Source organism: Molothrus aeneus, chromosome 5 (genome assembly GCF_037042795.1).
Source record: "Molothrus aeneus isolate 106 chromosome 5, BPBGC_Maene_1.0, whole genome shotgun sequence".
NCBI classification, from domain to species: Eukaryota; Metazoa; Chordata; class Aves; order Passeriformes; family Icteridae; genus Molothrus; species Molothrus aeneus.
This window is the reverse complement of record NC_089650.1, coordinates 7,224,081-7,245,751: the sequence shown is the minus strand read 5'-3', so window position 1 is coordinate 7,245,751 and position 21,671 is coordinate 7,224,081. Positions and strand designations below refer to the sequence as shown.

Genomic DNA, 21,671 nt, shown 5'->3' with positions numbered 1-21,671 from the left:
CACATGCTTTAAAAATTAAAAAATAAGTAAAACCCCAACCCTTTGCCCAAATAAATCAGCAGATTTCTGAGTTGCTGAGGCTGTGGGGTGAGGAGACAATGCTGAATTCCTGTGGTGTAAGAATACATGTGCACAAATTACACCTTGAAACATACAACTCGTGGTGTTATTTGAAAGATGAAAGTTTCACCCCAATAGAATGTGAGAGGGTCTTTCTGTCAGTGACAAGCCCTTTCACATGTCTTTACCCTGAAAAGAAAGGAATGCCAGCACACCCAGTCACTTCTGTATCATCATAATTTTCTTTCCCATGCTCATCTTGGGCAGCTGTGGCGTTGTCCCAGCTCGTCTATGTGAACAGCTTGATGTTCAAATGGTGTTCTGGATGGCTTTCTGGAGCAGCAAGGTGGCCCTGCCAGGCAATGCCCATCCTCATCCACAGCTCTTGCTGGTCTTGGCCATATTTCATCCCATAAATTCACAGGGATAGACAGAGAACTGCCTGACTGACTTACAGACAGACAGCTGGTGGATGGCGGAGCTCTGAAAGGAAACTCAGACTCTAAACTTCATTTGTTCATGGTTTAGTTCTTCTCAAGGCCTTCAAAGCAAAAATTACCACATTTTCTCACAAGATTTCCTTAACAGCAAGATCTGCAGAAATTCCTTTTGCACAAATCCTCAAGATGCAGTTTCAACACAGCTTTATGCAAATCTAATTTTTAAGTAGCAGCTCTGATTCTTCTACTCACCTTTGCTTTCATGAAGCAACTAGAGATTTTGACAATTGACATTGGGGTGCTCACCATGTGTCAGCTGTGACTCTATATTACCATGCTATTTTTTTTCCCTCAAATATTTATCTTAAGAACATCCCTGAATTGTTAAGAAGTGTTTTGAATTTCCCATCTGTAAAATAGGAATTAGGAAACTTTCCCCGACAAACCCACAATAAAAGACAAAGTCTGAACATCAGCATCCAATGTCCTCAAGGTGAAATGTGGACTCTAAATTTGAGCACATTTTTCTCAAACACATTTTCTAGACAAAACATTTTTCAATAAAAAGCCAATAAATAAGTAATATAGGTAATAATTAAGTAATGTAAGTATAAGTAATAAATATTAGGTAATATTTAGGTTTTCCCGCTATACTTGCACAAGACCGAAAACTTTCTGAAACCTCAGAAAAGAGAGGTTTTATTCTTATCTCATGGAAAAACCTGTTTGGGAGCTACATATTAGGAGGAGTCTTAAGGTCTAAAATCCTTGAAGGAATCTGAGCATACCAAAAACATGCTTCCTATATTGAGTTCAATCCCAAACCCAACCAACTTTGTTTTCAGTATCTAAAGAAAAATTGTTCAAATAAATATTCAAATATTTATTCAATTATTATTATTATTCAAAATATTGTTCAAATAACATTCAAATTTGTTCAGTTTTATCTGAACAGGAGACATTGGACCTACTTGGGCTGAGTAACTGTGATGGGGCAAGAATTGCATTGAGCTGAAGAAAAACAAAAAGCTGCCAGCCTCAGCACACAAGGCTGCATTGCCCAGGAGATACAGGCACTGTAGGGATGGAGCCATAAGTGATAGATTCTCTGGCCCCAGGCAGGTGTAATAGCACATGTCACTGACCCAAAGCTCCCACCATCAGGATGCTCCTTCCCAACACAGGAGCCAGAACTCCTGCAGAAAATTCCCCCCAGATTATTTGCATCTACTCAGGCAATTGCATTCGGTACACAGAAATCTCGACTGGCATTAAGAAAAGCAGATCACTTTGGCCAAGAGCCCCCTTGACAGAAGTGACAACTCTGTGTCTCAGCTCCAAGCTTTGCTCTCAGCTCTCCAGCTCAGTGACAGCTCTCTCTGTGTCTCTCAATCCAGGCCTTGCTCTCAGCTCTCTCTGTGTCTCTCAGCTCTCCATCCCCTTGTCGTGCCATGGGCTCAGCTGTGACAGAGGTAAGTTGTGCTGTCAACCACCAGCCCATATCTCTGTAACTCCTGTGCAGCTGCTCAGAACTCCAGGTCTCTCTACAGCAGTGAGCCTTCAATCAAAACAAATTGTTTGTTTCTTTCTGACCACAAGAAGAAGTCTGGTTTCATCGTTTTCTTTGGCTACGTGGCCTGACTGAAAACATGCTGTAATGCTAGGAACTCCATGCAGCCCTCTCTGGAGCTAAAGTCATGCAGTTGCAGTTTGCAGTTCTGACTGACAAAGCAAAATAACTCTTTTGAGGCCACGGCCCTCACCAAGCAAGCCTTCTTTGCAGCCCTCACTTACACAGGGAACACCCTCAAGAGCATGAAGATACTCAGTAAAGGGTTTTGAAGGATGGCATGAGGAAGAGTTTCCAGGGACCTGTAGTGCAGAGCACAGGAATACCTGAGCTAGCATGGGAACGGAATGCCACCCAGCTGGCACAGCATGTGGCTCCTCAGGCATCTGTTCAGCCTGTCCACAGCACCCAAACCTCCTTGGCCCACCCTAGGCTGCACTGCAGATTAGGCTTTCGCAGGGTGAAGTGATCTGCTGCACTAGTCTGACAGCAGCTTGGGAACAGAAAGAGAAATGATAATGTTTGGAAACATTATTTTCCAAGTTTATGCTCTTCCTGGTTGCTGGAAGAGCTACCCTGAATCCTCCTTGCTCTTCACACTTTGCTCACTCACAAATGCTGCTGCCTTTGTCTCCACAGTCCCCAGCTCCCTGGCACATCTCCTGCAGTGAAACAGAGCCCACCAGCAGAAACTTGTGATAAGTCTCAGCGTGGGTCCAGTCCTGCAGTCAACAGAGACAGACAAAAACTATACTGAGCTGGGACAAATCTGTAAATTTAACTCCCCATCTTTTGTATTATCTAACAGAATTTCAGAAGACCATAACACAGCCTGAAAGAGGGTAAGACAATGTGGTTTCCTGAGACTGGGAGGGATTGGAGCCAGTGACCCAGGAGGTCTCATCCCTTCCCATGCTCTTCTTTTCTTTCCATGCTCCCTTCTTGCTGCTACACATCTAAATGTAGGCTGTAAACTAATTTTAACTATAAGGGGCATGGGGTTGACTCTTTTGAGTCTCTGACACATTTTAAGAGCAGGGTAACTAAAACACAAATGCTTATGTAAATCCATCTTTTGATTTTGTAATCAATTTAGTTCAGTAATTTGTTGCAGGGATTGGCTGAAGTAACATGCCAGAATTTTTACAGCCTCTCTGCCATAAAACTGACAAGGGTAGGTTTTCTGGTTTTGTTTTTACTTCCTTTCAAGTGTAATAACTTCCCTTTTCATAAAATGCCAACATATTCTTTTAAAACTGTCAGGCTGCCATCAACCTGGTCATGATCCAGTGCCAGGCCATAGCCAGACAAGATGACTTACAAGGTAATCTTTTCTCTGCCAAACAATACAAAGATATTGGCACCTTTTCTCAGTGCTGCAAATCAGCTCAAAGGGCCACAGAAATCAGAAACTCAAGAAGGACTTCTTCCGCTTTTTGGGGTTTGCCTTGCAAGGAAAGTGGTGTTCTGCAAGGAATCTAATGTTTCATTAATAGCATGCTGGCTTCTTCCCTTTCTCCAAGACTTTTCCTCCACAGAAGTCCTGGATATAATTTTAATGAAATTGAGGATACCCTCCCCCTCTCCAAGTTACACACTGGATTCCTCAAGACTGGTTTCAAGGAAACGCTACTCCCGAGATGAAATGCAAAGCAGCTGCACAACTTTGGCAGGGGAGGCTGCATAAATGCCACCAAAAAGTGAATCACTACCTCAGCCTAACTGGAAGTGCATCAATATTCCTGCTCAGGAAGGTCATGCAGCAGTGGAGACCATCCATAACATGTAGAAAAAATAGTACAAAAGGCCACAGAACCAGAGGACAAGACCCTATTTTTTTTCATGTAGCTGACATGGAAATTGAGGTTTTTCAAAGCTTCTCAGCCAGTAAATTAATACTTCAGCATGGTCAGAGTTTTAAGAGAGATCTATAAAGCAGTGATATTTGCATGTGACTTCAGGACTGCACCTACACTCTTTACTGCTATAATCCCTCCAAATTTGCTTTTAAATTATTTGAGATGTATGTGGATGGTACCAAACTTCCACCTCCTTCCTGCATCTCTCATTTGGGTATTCAAAGAAGACCATGCCAGCTCTTAATTTAATAGGTCTGGAAGGACATCAAGATTTGGGATGCAAACAAATGTCTCCACACAGGACTTGCTGGGATAAATGCAGAACCACCAGGTTTGCACATGCAGGGACCAGGTAGGGATTGTAAGAAGATCCTGTTAGTGCTTCTGGGAGAATATCCTTTTTAAAAAAAAAAAAATTAATTGTATGACCTTAAAGTATACAATCAATCTAGAGACATTAGTGCATCAATCCTTCCTCATTCCAATCTGTTGTGCAACACAGGACTGATGCTTTGCCAAGCTGAGAAAAGTTCACCTGGACACTGACAGGAGTCAGGCTGGTTTCCATTTTGCCCACATGGCACCACTGGGAACAGAAATTCCAGGAGTCAAACCCTGCTTTCAACTCAATGGGTACAACTCCCTGTTTCCCACAAGGCAGAACAATGCTAAGCTAAAGACAGGATTTGCATCCACAGTAGCAAAATAGTTAAAAATGCCAAGACATATGGAAAACTGAGACATCCACACACTCTGGCAGGCAATGCTTGCAGCAATAAAAGTATAAATATTAATTTCTTTCACAACAGCAAGCATGTAGGGATATTTTATCAGGTATTTGCTGATAATGGTGTGTTGTGGAGCGATAATGGTATAGAGGAAAGGTGAAATTTTTTCCAAATGACTTCTCAGAGTAGAAAGCATTAGATTAACTAATCTATTAATGCTATTTATTGCTATAATTACTTGGTATTAGAACAAATGTCCACATATGGTACTTGCAAAAAAGCCCATAAAATTACAGTATCCATCACATACATCCTTTTTGAAAACTGGGACTATCACTGGAATTTATTCAGCTTTGGGCTCTACACAAACTATTTAGCAACACACAATAGCCATTTATTAGAGAATTCTAGCAAGGTATTATCTTTGGGAAACCTGAGTAAGAATTTCCAGCAGGAGGTTACAGGTACCCAGAGTGGTAAGGGCACGTAACTCCAGCATCCACAATTCCATTCCAAAAGGTACAAACATTCACAAGTGTTTGCACCTTTTAATCCAACACAACATGTCATTGGAAAGGTGAAATTTGCAGTCATGTTGGGAATCCCAACCCCCCCCTGCATGCAATATTAGAGAGAAGGTAGCTGAATATCAAACACACTGGATATTGAGGTATGAAGTTTGAGACAGGCACACAGAAGATGATAGGAAATCTTTCACAATACCTCGTTCCGGAAGCATGGAAAGAATGATTAAAGAAAATAAAAAAAGAAAGGTGACACAGCTCACTGAAAGCTTGGAGTGATTTAGAAGTTTGTCTAGTTCTGCTTAGGAAGCCAAATGAACCACTCACCAAAGGAAAATGATAGCCAGTAAGGAAAGGAAATCAGATGAATACACAATTTACACACCATCTAGATAAGAAATATTTACCTTCAGATAACTTTAAATTCAACTACTAAAATCAAGCATTTCCGGTCTCCAAAACTCTTGTGACTTAGACCAACATCTTTATAGCTCTAATCCATGTACTTGGAGATGAAAAAAAAAAAAAAAGAAAAAGAAAATTAAACAGAGCTCGAGGTACCCACACTTCAACTTGATCTGTTAGTGGATACACAGCAAGATAAGGTACAGTCAACAAGGAAGTCCTCAGGCAATCTTCTGCCTATAGAATACCCCAAACAAAGTAGCCCACTTTTTCTTGCTCAGTATATTTCATTTGAAATGTTTAACTAGAAAATGGGATTAGATCAAAAACAGACTTACAAGGAGAGCTGCACTTCAGCTGCACTCCAAAGCTCAGTGCAAAATATTAGACATGCAAGCCATGGTGACGGAGAAACAAAGTTTCCACTCTTAAATTTATATAGTATAATTAGCAACAAATCTACTCAGAAAAGTATTTTAAATATATTTTGGTGGTTAAGCAGCACTTTCCTATGTGATTACATAATGTTATTCTTTACATCAAATCCAACTTCACCCAAGAGCTGGTTTTGACTTAAAGTGGAGTCTGGTAGTATAAAAGCATATTAAAACTGATGTGAAGTTGAATTTTATATGTGCTTCAAGACATCTTGAAAGAAGTGGTAAAGGTTGTCTTGGTGGTATTGGATCCCAGTTTCTTTGCTCACACGTGAAAAGCCTTTCAAGGTTTCACTAAAGAAAACCATTTAGGTTGGAAAAAACCCTTTTGACCCTTGAGTCCAACCACTTCTCCCAGTCTTTCTCTTCTCCTTTCTCTTGTTTCCTGGAAAGCAGCAACATAACCCTTGTCAGTGGATCATGTAAATCAAATGAAAATGCACCCTCTGGATCTCAGGGGGTCAGGAATCAGCACCAGAATCATTCTCCTCTCAATCTCCACCACATGGCCCATCATGATGCCACAACTCAGGAGAACAAGCCCACCACGACCACACTTTGCACATGGTCCAACAGCCTCCAGATTTTTGGACAAAGACATGTGGGTAGGTGTGAGGCAAAGGGGAGAGGCTGCAGGTGTGTCCTACCAATGAGCTGGACACCCCTTTCTAGGGGAAAACTCATGCAAAGGGAGCACTGGTTTGATGCCAAAGCTCTAGTAACATACCAAGTCAATAACTAAGCTAAAAGTTAACTAACTAACTAACTAATCTCATAAAGACCAACCTAACTCCTCTCTTAAGAAAAGGACTCACTCTTCTTAGGAAAAACCACGTGCTGTTGGATGTATAGAAGAGTGAGCATTATTATGGGCAAGGATCCAGGTGCTGTATGAGGCTCTTGCCTCAGAGGACTCCCAAATAAAGAGGTGAAAAGAGAAGTTACATATTCAGGCAGACAGTCAAAAGACAAAAGAGTAGCTTTGAAAAAGTGCCTGCAATAAGCTGTAGACAAAACTGTATTTGTAGGCACTCCTGAGGTGCAGGTTCAAGCAAGAGTTTGAAGGAAAAGAACAAAATGTGATTTTGTATAACTATAGAAGAATCCTCTAATATATGAACAGCAGCAGTAGAAGGGCAGCTCGATATATTCAGCATGTGGCAGTGCATATTTTTTAAGTGAAAAATAATAAAATAGGTCATAAAACCTATGAATAATAAAATAGGTCATGAAACCAACGTACCTTGAGCATAGGGTGATATTTTTAAATTATCTATATTTGTTTTGATATTTTTGTATTTACTATTTACCCCCTCTTTTACATTAACATTGAACTAATCTGACTTTATTTTAGCAGGCAGCACTTTATTAACACTCTAAAACTTCAAGTTTCCTCAAAAATGCCTTCAACATGCAATTTGGATGACAGCCAGGCGTGAAAAGCCACCTCTAACAGAAAAGTACCAAGAAATGGAATGAACTTTGGAATGGAGAGTATGCGAAGTTCAATTATTATGAAAATACAGCAAACATGAAGAGTAGCTGGTGTGCCACAGGGAAAAGCCCTACACAGGCTGATTGCCTAATCCACATTTCTTTCATGGACTCCTAATGATAACATAATGGTGAGTAAAGCAGCGCCAGTGCTGTGAGTTTCATTCACACACCAACTCAAACTTTAACATATTTGCCTTAAAGAAGAAACAGTCCTGTGGTAATCCCATAGTCTACCTCAATCCCCCCACCTCAGGTACCCCAGAGGCAGCAGAGGATCACTTCCTGAAACACAGGTAGGAGTGGGAAAAGACTAAATACACATTGAAACATTCAGCCAGGGTCTTTTTAAAAATGTGCATCCCTTTCCCCCTCTGGAGTGCAGGACCCACATGGCTGAGCTCACACCACTACTGCAGTGGCTCTCTGCACTTCAGCTCCAAGGGTAGCTGCAAACATTCAAAACCATATTTTGCCCTGGGTTGTTTGCTTCAAAGAGTAGTTAAAAAAAAAAAAAAAACACAACAAAAAACCCAACAAAAACATAGAAAAACTGAAACAGGGCACAGCATTAACACTCTTCCTCCAGTGGCCAAGCAGGACCAAGGATTAACTTCTTTGCAGAAATCCTCTAGAGGAGAAATAACAAAATTTTGCTCTTTGCAGGAGTTTAAAACATGGCCAGATTTTAGGAATTGTACCAACAGGGGAGGGAAAGTGCTCTCACAACTGCGTGCTTCCTTGGGTTCCTCCTCAGCATTCACGGGAGAGAAAAAACCCAAAGAAAAATAACTTCCCTGCCTCACCTGGTCATTATTAATTACAGAGTTAATCAAATTGGAAAGGCACACAACCCCATTTCATTAGAAACTTGAAGAGAAACCACTCTTTTTTTTTTTTCCACTGTTACTTTTCCATTGCTTTTAGGCAGGGGGACAGTAATCAGAAAATATAATTTTCTGACTGCATGGACAGGCAAAAGCCAGAACTGACTTATTTAACATGGGAGGAATAAAGGTGAAATTTCTGGTGAATGGCAGGAAAAAAATAAACACCTGTCAAATTAATTTGAAAGAAAGCTGCTAACTACTGTAATTTAAATAATCTTCTTATAAATGAATTGAAAAAAAATTTTTAAGGCCTAGGTAGTCTTAGGAAGCAATGGCATGTATAAGCCACAGCCTTAGTGTAGACTACTTGCTTTCCAGTGTATTTGGGTACAATTATCAAAAGTGGATACATACAGCTGAATGGTAGAACAGCTATAATTGAGGGGAAAATTTGGCCTGGTCTCAAAGATCAAGTAAAAATTATAGTTACATCCATATTAAGTAGGAAAAACCCCCCAACCATTAGTTTCCTAGCTTAAATCTCTTGCTGAAAACACATTTTAAAATCTGATACTAAAGAGCCCAGCCATAGTCCTGATACAAAATACAGTACTACAGATGACACACTAGGAAAAATAAAACAAAATTAACATACCAATGTTTGTGGCTGGACCACTGTACCATTACTGGCATTTTGCTTATGTAGTGATTCCATTGGTGTTTTGCATTACATGGCAAAAACATAGGTTCCCCTTCTAAGAAAAGAATTGCTTAATGTGCCAAATGGTACATCTGGAGAGAAGTACTGCCAGCCTGCAACGATAACAACAAAAACAGATTCATCCAATGCTTGCTGGCTGGGTTTCTAGATGATGATATTCCTATTAAGAATCATATATTGGTGTGTTACTTAAAGCTTTCAGCCTGGAAAGCATCCTTAATCCATTATTTGATGGCTTTTAATTTTTTTTTGCAAATCCAGCAGCTGCAGCGGAGGTGACTGTGGGTTTGGTGAGATACCATGTATTACTAGTGCTTTGCTTTAGCTTTTTAATTGAATTATGCTGTGACCTTTCACTGTCAGAGACACTATCAGGCACAAAAATAGTCGGATCTTCAAATGATTAACTTAAAATGAAGCCTTCTGCAATTGACAGTGTGGATTAAGTGTCATGGGGTATTTAAGGTTCAGCATATGTATAAGGGCAAACAGGCAGAAAGGACCTACTAGATCACACATGGTCCATATATAAATTATAATTATATTATAAATTATATTATACTTATATAATACATCATAATGTGTATTTCCAAAGCCTGTTACACTACTCCCATATAAAGTCTAGCAGGCCCTTACAAACAAGCAGTGACTTTGCTGCTTCTTTGGGAGGTCCCTGCACAAATCAAGCCTCTCCTGGAATGGGATTCCTGCAGCAGAGGCCTCAGTGCCCCTTGTCTAACTTGTTGCAGGGCTCTGTGTGGCTGAAAGTCTACGGCTGTGCAGCTCAGCATGAAAACCTGCAGTGCAGCACACCTCAGCTGGAGCCTTAAATTTAAATTATGCCTCCTTTTTAACAGTGTTTTCTTCCTGACAATTTCACTGAAAGAAAAAAAAAGACATCCCAAGCATTTTAGGCTTCAAAGACTCAAGTTGACACAGAATGATACAAAGCACAGCCAGATGTGCTGATTTAACCCCAATAACCCAAAAATACAACCTCTGCCAGCAGAAGGAACACAGCAGGTGTTGTTGAAGATGCTACTGCAGGAGACAAAATGAATAATTCAGGGTAGGTTAGAGACATCACCAGCCTCACCTGTCCCAGCAGATGAGACAGGGATAGGGAGGTGTCTCAGAGCAAGACATACCCAGGCAGAGATGCAGCTCTCTCAGAAGCTGGAGGAGGTCTCTGGTTTAGAGGTTTGTGACAGTCCCTGCATTACAAAAGGGCATCCAAAGAATATGGGTGGGGTTTTTTTTTCCTCTAAAGGGGAAAGTTTTTCCAACTGAATACTTCTCCCTGATTTGGAGGCTCCAGGCACGCTTTTTGGAGCTTATGGAAAGATCTATCCTATAGATCTTGGAGCAAAAGTTGCTCAAAATGTTGTTCTGGAGTTGTTCACAACCAATCTGAAATAGTCTGTGGATCATTTTAAATACTCAGTGGTTCAAAAAAAAAATAAAAGGTGTTTTGAGATAGCTGAAACAGGATGCTTAACAGGGCAGTAGAAATGTTTCAGGGATGACACATCAGTGCATGTGGCAATGTAGATGCAACACAGGTGAAATATTTGAAATTCTGTAAAAAACTGTGGGTTATTATTACACTCTGCTGAGGGCTGGAGGTGTGAGAAAAGATGTGGCTTTCAGGGTTCCCTTCCCTCATAAGCTGCCTTTATGCTGTAAAACTTCTCATCAGCTAGACCAAAGACACTGCAGGGTGGGACTGGGGGAACTGCTGGTTGAAGAGCACATGGATGGCCCCAAATTGCCCAAATCCCTCCCTGTCTGGGTGTATGGGACAGTGCTGTAGGTGTCTGCTGGGGAGTTACACTGTCCAGACTTCAACCAGGTAATTACCACCTTCCACAGAATCAATGAATACTGAAAAACACAATTAAGCCCAAACTGAACTTCTCCAAAGTCGCCATTCACCCTCTCCTCCACATGGACAAACTGCCAATTGTCACAGGAAGCTTCCATGTTCCATTAAATTAAAAATGTAAATAGCTTTGACATTTACCAGTGCTTCCTAAAACTGAAAGCACCTCCTCATAAACTGACCATGCACTTCCAAAGACAGACCTGAAGGCTGCTTGGCAAGCAAACTCACCTGTCCTCCAAATGTATTGACGTTTTTCCTCTCACACAGCAGTTCCTTTATTTTCCCAAAGATCAGAATTTTTCCATTCCAGTAGATATTTTTCAGGACTGCTCTTTAGTTCCTTCCTGAAGAAACATGTTTGAAAATTGATCTTATCTAAGTTATTTCCTTGTCTGACACAGAATATTAGTGGAAGTTTGAATATCAAATTCAGGGCAGCATGCCTGTCACCAAGGGGATGAGGAGTGCCTACAGTGAGAACCAGGCTATGGAACTTTCCAAACAGCTTTGGAAGGCTGATCTCCACAAGGTCTTACATTTTTGTTTACTTTCAATGCCCAGACTTGTGCTTCATTTTATTGAACAACCAGCCCTGAAGCCTTCCTAGTGGCATTTAACATGCATCTCTTATTTTAGTGTCAGACATCAAATCTACAAGTCTAGCTTGCACAACATGCATCATGAATTTCTGCCTAATTAACTTTTATGCAGTGAAAACATTGTTTTTCCTGAAAAATGTAATGTAAAGAAAATGTAATAGCAAAAGAACAAAGTTCACAGTGAAAATGGTGTGGCATGGTTTTATCCTATGATAACACAACGGTTCTTTAATATTTAACTTTGATAATAACAGCTGAATTAGATACATGATTCCAGAGACACAAACTGTTCCAAGCCTGGCTGCTTCACAGAGGGTGGATGCAGAGATTAAGTGACTTCCTGAGAGTAACACTGGAGGTCTGTGGCAAAGTCAAAAACTGATCCAAGAGCTCCCAACTCCTCTCCTGTGTGCACCACAGGCCTGTTGTGCCTTTTGACTAGTGTCGGTATTTTGTACCTGTAACAGTGTTTGTCCTCACTGGCAGTGTTAAAATCGCTCTCAAAACCATTGGAAAACACCAGCTCTCACCTCCAACACCCCCCACGTTTGGCCTCACAAGTCCTAACCCCCCCTCAAAGCTGGGGCAAGGTCCAGGAGCATCTCCCAGCAGATGACAATCATACAGCACTGACAATCCCATCTCCCTCCCATCCTACAAACACCTCCCACCTCCCCCAGCCCTCTGAACAATCTGCCTCACAATTCATTTGCCAAACCTGCAAATCTGGCAGCACGGTGTGCAAAGTCTCACCCACCCATCAGTGTCTAGAAGGAATCTGTGGTTCAGGAACCCCTTTCATATCCAGTCTGGGATGCCCATACTCAGCTGGTGCCCAGCAGCTCCAGCTGGAGGAATGAGCTGCCTCTGCTCTTGGAGGGACCTTTGCAAGTGAATTTTTGCAGAGCTTCATTTCCAGAGAAGATAACTCCAAAGCCTTCACCTTTTATTTGGGATAACTGAGAGCATGGAAACTGAAAGGCTGTATGGGAGGGAATCAGAAAAATTCAACCAGCTGTTAACCACTCATGTTACTGCATGCCAGTGGGAAATAAACACCAGACATGTGCCCTCCAAAACCTCCCAGGTGTGATTTGTCCAGAGCTGCAATACAACCAGAAATACAATTTAGGATTTGCACACCAGCTTGTCTTGGCACTGATCACCACAGAACAGCCACTGCACCTCATGTTCACACAGAACTGCCTCCCTTAGGGCCTTCCTAAGTGAAGAGAAATCATGGTGTGCCTGCCAGAAGCCATCAAATCCAGCTTCCTTAAATTTCTAAAAATGCTGAAGGAAAAAATAAAACATGAAAAATGTTTGGAAGGAGCAGTAAATTAATATGGAAGTCTACAGTACATCAAAAATCTAAAATTATCACTATTTTAAAAGCATTGATTATTTCCCTTTTTACACCTCCTTAGTTTTCACAAACACACATACCTGTTTTTATTGTTGCATAAACCAGCTCATTCAGCTTTGTTCCTCTTGTCCAGATTCTATAACTTACAGTAGATGAAAAACAAAAAGCTGGATTCTGTCCTGTGATTAAAAAAAGTTTTCAGGGATGAAGTTTCCCAAGTAACCACGGAAAAGCCACATATTGATCATTTGTGCTCAGAGTTCTCCCTTTCCCAAGGGAAAGAACATAAAAACATGCATCTGTTTATATCAGTTTGAGAGGAAGTGGTAGAAAGGATGACTGTAACAGTGCCCTGTCCAACGTGATTTCCTGGAGCTCATCTGCTGATGCTTGAAGTGCATCTGCACAAAGTAGACCTTTGCTAAACTTCTCAAAATATATGAACCCTCAAGTGTTTCAGAACAACAAAATCAAAATTAGGTGATAATAGATATGCAAAACCAAAGCCACCTTCTCCCTCTCTCTCAGTCCACCTGCAGGAGTTAGCAAAGCATATCCAAATTTGGGTTTGAACCCATCAGCACCAGTGCAAACATGATTTTCAGAAATCTCAGAACAACAGCATTTATTTCATTAATTTCTAGTCTCAGAAATTTCTAGTCTCCAGATGGAATAATTCCCACAGCTTCCCCTCTGGAAGCTTTGAAATGGCAATGACAGCAGAGAAGGGAAAGAGGATTACCATCACAGAGACTTACCCTACAGTGATCACTTGCCAATATTAGCATATGCATAATACTTTTAACACAGACATAGAAATGACAAGGAAATATGAAATATTCCTTTCAAAATATTAAGCTATCCCCAGGGTGATGGCTTTGAAAAAGTAGAATACCTTATACTAGTCACTAATTTAATTGCACAAAGTGGAAAACAGCACAGTGCTTTTCCCAACAGGCATCAAGTGGAGGGGCCTCTTGTGGAGACTCACGCTGTTCATTTGGTTGGTAATCCCTGGAAGACACTTTGTCATTGCCATGCATTCCTGTTCACTGACAACTTCTTTCTCTGAAAACCTGCTGTCACTTCAGGGCGTGCTGGGCAGCCTCCAGCACATAATAAGCTCCAGAAGATGCTCCTAAACTCCCAGTGCTTTGTAGGCTTTGGCAATAACCAAAATGAGAAGGGACAAGATGCTGAGCATTTTCTCTGAGGGTTCTGCATTTTAGCAATTAAAAAACTGGATCTGTAATCCCACTCGTTTACCTCACATATAACACAAGATTTTTGTTTTGTTTTAGGTTTATTTTCATTGAGTGATTGAGGATAGCAGGATGTCAGTGAGTGAAACTGAAAGCACCTGCTTGGCATTCAGTGCCTGATAGTTTCTAATGCCATGGGTTGGAAAAGTGTAATCTAGAATTTACTTTAAAAGAAAGAGGGGAAAAACAGTTAATAAATCAAAAGAGATATGTGGCTGTGGTGCAGGGATCCTTGGGATCTGGCATTTGGAGAACCAGCAGTGGATTTGGCACTCAAGGAGAAGCAGCACTATTGCCTCCATACCAGCTCTCACCAAATCCTCCCTGCCATATCCAGCACAACCTTCACAGTAGCAAGTTGTCCTTGGTATGACCCACAGGAGTTTTCCAGCTAGTGAAGTCCTCCTCTCTTCCGCCTATTCCCTCAGAAGGCATCAGTTTTCTATTTTAAAAATATCAAGTCACCCTATCTCAGCTGCATTATAAACAAAGACAAACAAAACAACCCAAAACAGTTTCGTGTGTGTGGAACAAAGAAAAAAAACACTTCAAACCCAAAGAAGTTTCCAATAAGTCACTCATTGAAATTCAGGAAGAAAAAACCCCAAAGGGTAAAAATACCCCCACGTATCCAAGTTCTCTGAGGCCATTTCTTTCCCTCATCTGTGTTCCATCATCTTCTTCCTTATCCAAAAAAGTTGTGGTGTCCGTGGGAGTATGAACAAACATTGGTGTGACCACGGAAAGGAACTCTGTGTCTGGCAGCAGAAAGCCGTGCGTTATCCCGTCTCCAGGAACTCGGCCTTCCTTCGATGGTCATAAATATTCTCTGATGACAAAGCAGAGGGTAGTCATTCAACCAGACTGAATAATACTGTACAACCCTGAAAAGCACACTGGGATCTGTGCTCTGTCCCCAGCCACAACAAAGATCCACAGGAAACAACCCAACTGGCCTCGTGTGTAGGACCCCCTGTGCTGTCACATCCACCTTCAGGGTGACTCAGGCAGGAGTGCTGGGCTTCCCTCTTTCAGAGGCCTCAGCACACCTGGTGGCCATAAAATTTATCTGAGGACAGTGTCATGCAGAGCAGCCCTTGGGGAAGGACTTGGGGGTGTTGGTGGGTGAGAGCTGGGCCCCTTGTGCTGGGCTGAGAGCGATCAGCCTCAACCGCACATCACTGAACGACCCACAAAGGCTGGAGAAAGCACTAAAGCACAGGCTATCCCATTAATGATAGCTAGTGCAAGCTATTAATGAGTACACAAGCAGTTATGACACCTTTTTAGTTACTGGGTCCTTGGGAGTGTTCAAAGTTTAACAAAGCACTTAGACACAAGTTTTTTGAAGGGAGGGGGAAAAAAAAGACTCATTACACCATTAACTTTACACTAGACTGTGTAATCAAAGATCTCCTAATTTTCAGGAGACTGTTACTTGACATCTTGTTGCATAAATATTCTGCTTCTGCAAGCAGATCTGGGAGTTATCAGTAATGCATGTCATAGTCTTGCCAAAGTTATTGATGAGAAAATGATCTTCATGATCAACCTTCCCCTACCCAGAAGAAAAAAAAATAAGACTTAAATGTAAGTCACTCTTCTTCTTCTGGCCTCCCTTTTTGCTCCCCAAACCCCAGATTAATAAATTTAGAGTGAATAAACAAATAATCACTTCATGCTTACCCATAGGCCTTCTTCTTTTATGGCAGCCTTATAAATTAAATTTAATCTTGCCCTTCAAGGTAGAAACAAGTAATAAAACTAACCTGTTTATTAGCCAGTGTAGTTTGAGAATTATTCTGGCATTTCTGCCTTTGAGAACATGAGGGATTGTTGACACAATGGAGGCCAAGCATGCATTTATGGTGCATGATATCACCGTGGGGCTCACAGAGGCAGTTTACTTATTCCACAGATGACTGCCACAAGAGAATGTAATTGCTCAATAATGTGTCAATGTACCCATGGGAAGCATTTAAGTCATCTGAGACCTGTATTGGGAACTTGCCAGGGACCCCAGCACTACCTCCAACTTGCACGAAATGGAGGAATTGTGGCCATCTTCTGCAGCAAGGATAAACAGAACAAGGGAGAAAGTCAGGACAAGTCAAAAAGGCTACCCCTTTCTCAGAAAAATGAACACAACTGGAAGGGGAAAAACTGTTCCCCAGATTCAGGGAAATAAAAGCTGAAAGATGAACAAACTTCCAAGCAGGGGAGTCCACATCAGTGTGGTATTACTCCAGCGCATGAGATGATCTATACTGGGGAGAAATTACCTCACCAAGACTTAAAGCCTCAGAAATAGATGTAACACCTGACTGAAAAGCTATTTATGGACAATGAAATCCTCATCTCCACCACGGCTTTATTTTTTAGTCATAAATCAAGTTAAGGTGAAACATCCAAGTGATTGGATATTAGCGTGAGATAAATAACAATTAAAACTCTCTGAACACTACAAATCAAGAAGCATTGTGTAGGATCAGCTTAATAAATCAGAGTCTTTTCCATACTTCTCAAGAATTAAAGGGTCATAGGATGAGATCCAACTTCTTGGATGCCTACTTTTAAGCCTGTAACTACTTCCATTTTTGAGAACACTACCCAAATACTTTAGTTCAGGTACATGAAAATATCTGGGTGAGCGAAAGCCTTGGTAAGGAAGTTACCACTGGAAGATTTGGGAAGCTTTTCAAGCCAATAGAAATTGTAACTCCCTCCAATAAGACCCACAACAATGTAAAGAGACCCTGCAGATAAAGTGAGAATGACCAGAGTCCCCAGTGACTCAAACAAAAGCAGAAATTTACAGCCTTTCCCAACATCCTACTGGATAATCTTTCACGAATTTTAAAATGGTTTACAGGATGTTTTCTGTTCACCTTTCCTCAAGACACAGCTCAGAGGTACAAATGGGTTCAGTCCTCAACCCCACAATGAGTCAAAAGATCTGACTGAAGGACATCCACTGTGCCATGCCATGATGCTCAGCTCAGGGCCCACATGTGACCTGCTCCATGTAAAAGAAAAAAGCAAAATTCCTAGTTCTGCTAATTTCAGGTTAGTCTTTCAATCTAGTTTTTTTTTCCCCCCAGCCCTCCCTCTACTTCTCCCTCCCACCCCAATCTGACTTTTCCCATTTCAAATGAGATTTAGAAGTCTGCCTGATGGCAGGTGGGTGGAGGCACTCCAGATACTATGTTTGTTGGTAGCCCAGCAGTTATTTGTGGTTGACTTTTTTGTTTGCCCACAAGAATTTCCAGGGTGGTGTAAACAGACAGATGTGGGTTCTCTTCTGCTCTACAGATCACACCATAGAGAGATATCAAAGGAAAAAACCAGGCCCATGAATAATGCACTAGTGAGAGCATTTGAAGCTCTGAACTTTAAAGACTGGCCTCTGAATTTCTTGGTTTAATTGTTAGGTATGGGCACTCAGGCCGCCAGATAGCTTTGAAAATCAAAACATCATGGAAAGGTTTCCCGAATATTTAGAAGTTCATACAAAGTGTAAGTGGGCTCAAGCACTGGCAAACTCCAGGCTGGTCCCACCCTGACAGCACTGCCCTCATCTTACATGCTAAAATTGTTCTTTCCTTCTTTCCCTCAGTAGCACAGTGGTTTGATTCTTACTTCAGTGAGGCATCTCAACAACTATCCCATGGCTCACTGCTGCTGTAGCACTGGCATGCTGAAGGGGAGGGTTTCAAAGGTATGGATTAGTAAAGCTCCACTGATTTCAGGCTAATTCGTACCAGCCAGGAAATTCTGCCCCCTCTTCTCTTTTTTTTTTTTTTTTTTTTTTTTTTGCTTCTACTGTTACCATATTATGTAAATGCTACTTTTGCCATGGAATTTCTATGTGCCTTGTTCTCACCTCACTCATCATGGCATTTTTAGCCTTGAGATGAACAATTAGCCCATGATTAAAATCACATTAAGTGCAACTTGCTAATCATTCTTACTCTGGAGTTTCCAGCTAAAGCTTTTCTCATAATTTATTTTTCCAGGAGGATTTGTATATGTTTCTCTCAGTTTATTTTGGAGCAAGGCAGGTTACAGAGGCACTTTGATTCATGGCTGGACATGGATTATTTTAAGTAGAGAGAAGAAGGAGTCTTGGTTCTAACAGCCTTGCACTGTCATCTTGCGGTTGCAGTGCTCAGTTCTGCACCCTTATTTGGAAATGCCTTGAACAAGAATTCTATTTGAGCAGGAAGAAATGGTGATAGCCCCACTCCTAAGGCTTTGGTTTGTTTGGAGGCCTCCTTCCTGACATTCTGAGACAAGACAGAGTGACCTTGCCAACTGTTTCCACTTCAGTTTTTTCCATGTCCTTCCTTTGTGAGAAGAAATCTTCACCTCCTCCATAAAACCATCGTTATTTAGAAGACTTCATCTCCTCCAGACTTACAGCACTTCAACTGTGAACATGTGCTCCAAGGCAAGTTTTCAGGGCAGTCTTATGCACAGTCCTCCTTCCTGCCTGACCTTTAAAGAGGGAAAGGTCTGCCACCATCAGCTCCAGGTGAGGGACACATCTGTTTCTCAACTGAGGCAAATCACTCACAACAACTTCTTGGCTTTGCCCACTAATCTCAACCTGCAAACAGCAATTATTTTTGCCTCTTTTCTGGGCTGCTCAAGACACCAAGCATGGGATTATCCTTGTAGACCCTTCCAAGAGTTAATTTCCTGAGCTTGCCCAAGAGACAAGAGAAAGCCCTGAGCCAGGCTTCCCTTCATCTCCAGCAGTGGTGTTCCCAGCCAGAAAGCTGGTCTTCCACCTGCTTCCTTAAATCTTACTCTTGGATAAAAATAAACCATATTGTACAAAGATAGCCCAAATCCATCCCCTCCCAGTGAAACCTGGCCAAATCATCTATAAGTGAGTCACCAGAAATGAGGAAATCAACCTAACTAGTTACTTGGATGTGTGCAGCCGGATGTTACCCCAACCTAAACTACAGATTCCAAAAGTTGCATCCCTGTCCTCCTCAACAGGCAATACTTAGATCTCCGTTTATACAAAATCCTCCTTACCAATTTACCAACACCAGCTTAAATTTTTAAGCTTAATCAAAAGCTTAAAAATCTTCATTGTTTCTGTTTGTGCTATTCACTTCAGTCATTTGTCTCAATTTAGAGGTAAAAAATCCTCATAAGGTCACTCTTGTTACATTCAGTTTCAGCATCTCTATTTGGGCTGCCAATACCTTGAGGAAATGTTTATTTTTACAGAAACCACAGTTAACATTAAGAGTCAGGGGCAAAAAAATAAAAAATGGGTTTCTAAGGAACTTAGTTTAGTACTTGGGGAAAAACCCACTTTATTTTGATTAGAATTGTGTTACTCTGTTCCCTTGAATGAAATGTAGAGTGTGAAAAATGAACTCCCCATTTTTGGAAAGAACTGTCTCTCAGCATAAAATGTTGCAAACCATATTTACTTCAACTTTTCTTTAACATGTGAAAATTGTCATGATTTTGCAGACAGATTGCCACAGATAAGATTTGTTTATCAACCCAAAATCTTACTGCCAGCAGAGGGATCCTCTGTGGCCTTTGGAATCCATTAAAGCTCCATTCAGAATCTCTGTGAGGATTATACTCTAAAACTCTCAAAATACAAGAAATTCATGCAAGATTTTTTTTCAGCTATAAGGGATTTTAAAGGATAAGAATTATCTATTTTGTCGTTGTACTTTCAAAATGACTACATTTTAGTTTAGCTTTAGAAAAATAAAACTTTAGATGAAATGTAAAACCACTCCAGAAAGAGGATTGCAGAATAATGGGGTGGTATGGAAACTTTGGGAGCTGAGAGTTACCAGAAGCGTGACAACTGTTATCAAACATTCCTTGGACACCTCCAGGGGTGGGGACTTCACCACCTCCCTGGGCCATCGCTGCCAATGCCTGAGCACCCTTTTGGTGAAGAAATTCCTCCTGATGCCCAACCTGCACTTCCCCTGGCACAGCTTGGGGCCATTTCCTTTTGTCCTGTCCCTTGTTCCCTGGGAGCAGAGCCTCCCCCTCTCCTGTCAGGGAGTTGTGCTCCTGAATACCCCTCTCCTGTCAGGGAGTTGTGCAGGCTCCCCCTGAGCCTCCTTTTCTCCAGGCTGAGTTCCCCCAGCTCTCTCAGCTGTTCCTGGTACTCCAGGCCCTTTCCCCAGTTCCATTCCCTTCTCTGGACTCACAAATGTGACGAATCTCTTTTTTGGCATGCTTAGCAGAGATGTCAAAGGGTGTGTAGGAAATTCCCATGCATGGAGATGCCCTTGAACCGAGGGACTGATAACCTGCAGAGGCAAAGCAAAACCAAACCCAGCTCAGCACTTGGGACCTACCATCACCCCAGAGCGCAGGAACACACATCCCTCAAGGCCACCAGCACCAAACCCAGCTGCTGCTGCTGCTGCAGGGCTCCAGGAGCAGCAGGGACCACCTCTGACAGCAGCACAGCACACACTAATTCCATCCTTGCCCTCGCTGCCGGCACTGCCAGCCCGGCTGATAATTGGCACCGACTGCGGCCGCGGTTGCTGTGATGTGGGAGCTGCTTGCCAAGAGCTGGACTGAGACCACCAACTCACTTCAGACAGGCCACTAAACACCCATCTGAGGGTAACCACGAGGTCCCTCTCAGCTTGGGCTCGATTCAAGCTGGGGACTTGGAGGTGAAAAGGCTCCGCATTCAATTACCAGTCCCCTGAGTCATCCCATCCACCCTCTATAGTTATTACAAAGTGCTCTGGTAAGCAATATCTGAGAACATTACATGTATTCAAAATGCTAAAAATACACGTCTAAGAAGGCAGGGAAAAGTTCAGATCACTCAAAAGTACATTTTCCTTTCTCTTTAAAAAAGAAAATTTAAAAAAATTTCCATTTGCTTTTTCTTTTTTTTCCCCAAATACTTTTTTCCACACCCTGCTTTGCCATTCCAATTAACTTCTTGCAAGTATCTTTAGAATACTTTAAATATCTTTAGAATACTTTAAATATCTTTAGAATCCTTTAAATATCTTTAGAATCCTTAAATATCTTCAGAAAAGAGAGACTGTTCTTGGAAAAAAATAAATGTTCCTTTTTACCTTTGTGTTTTCTAAACAGCTAAATCAGTACTAGAAAGAAGGAGAAAGTACTTGGGGGGGAGGGGGTGTGAGAAGGGTAGCAGGGAACAAAACAAAATGTTAAAAGATGGATTAAAAAGGCCCCACACTGAAATGACAAGTCCCAGGGTTTCTCAAATGTGAGGATTTGTTTTCAGAGTGGTGCTGCCCTCTGGTCCCCCAGGATATGGTATTTTCAATGCAGCTCCAGAGGGTCACCAATCCATTTGTGTCACCTATCCTGGGATCTGACAACTCTCCCCAGGGGCTCAGTTAAACAAGCCTGCAGTTTTTAAACAAAGTGGATTTTAATTGAGAAGCACCTGTGGTGAGAGTCTACCAGCATTTATTAAAAAGCAGATTTATCACA

The 21,671-nt window shown here is 41.6% G+C and overlaps 1 long non-coding RNA gene across 1 annotated transcript in view; it reads right to left on the bottom strand.

Annotated features, from left to right (window-relative positions):
- Nucleotides 1-5,687, bottom strand: part of LOC136557055 (uncharacterized) — a 33,563-nt gene extending 27,876 nt beyond the window's left edge. Inside the window, exon 1 of the long non-coding RNA XR_010783729.1 lies at nt 5,589-5,687. This is a non-coding gene — a long non-coding RNA (uncharacterized lncRNA). The remainder of the gene's footprint in view (nt 1-5,588) is intronic.
- Between the last annotated feature and the right edge of the window lie 15,984 nt (nt 5,688-21,671).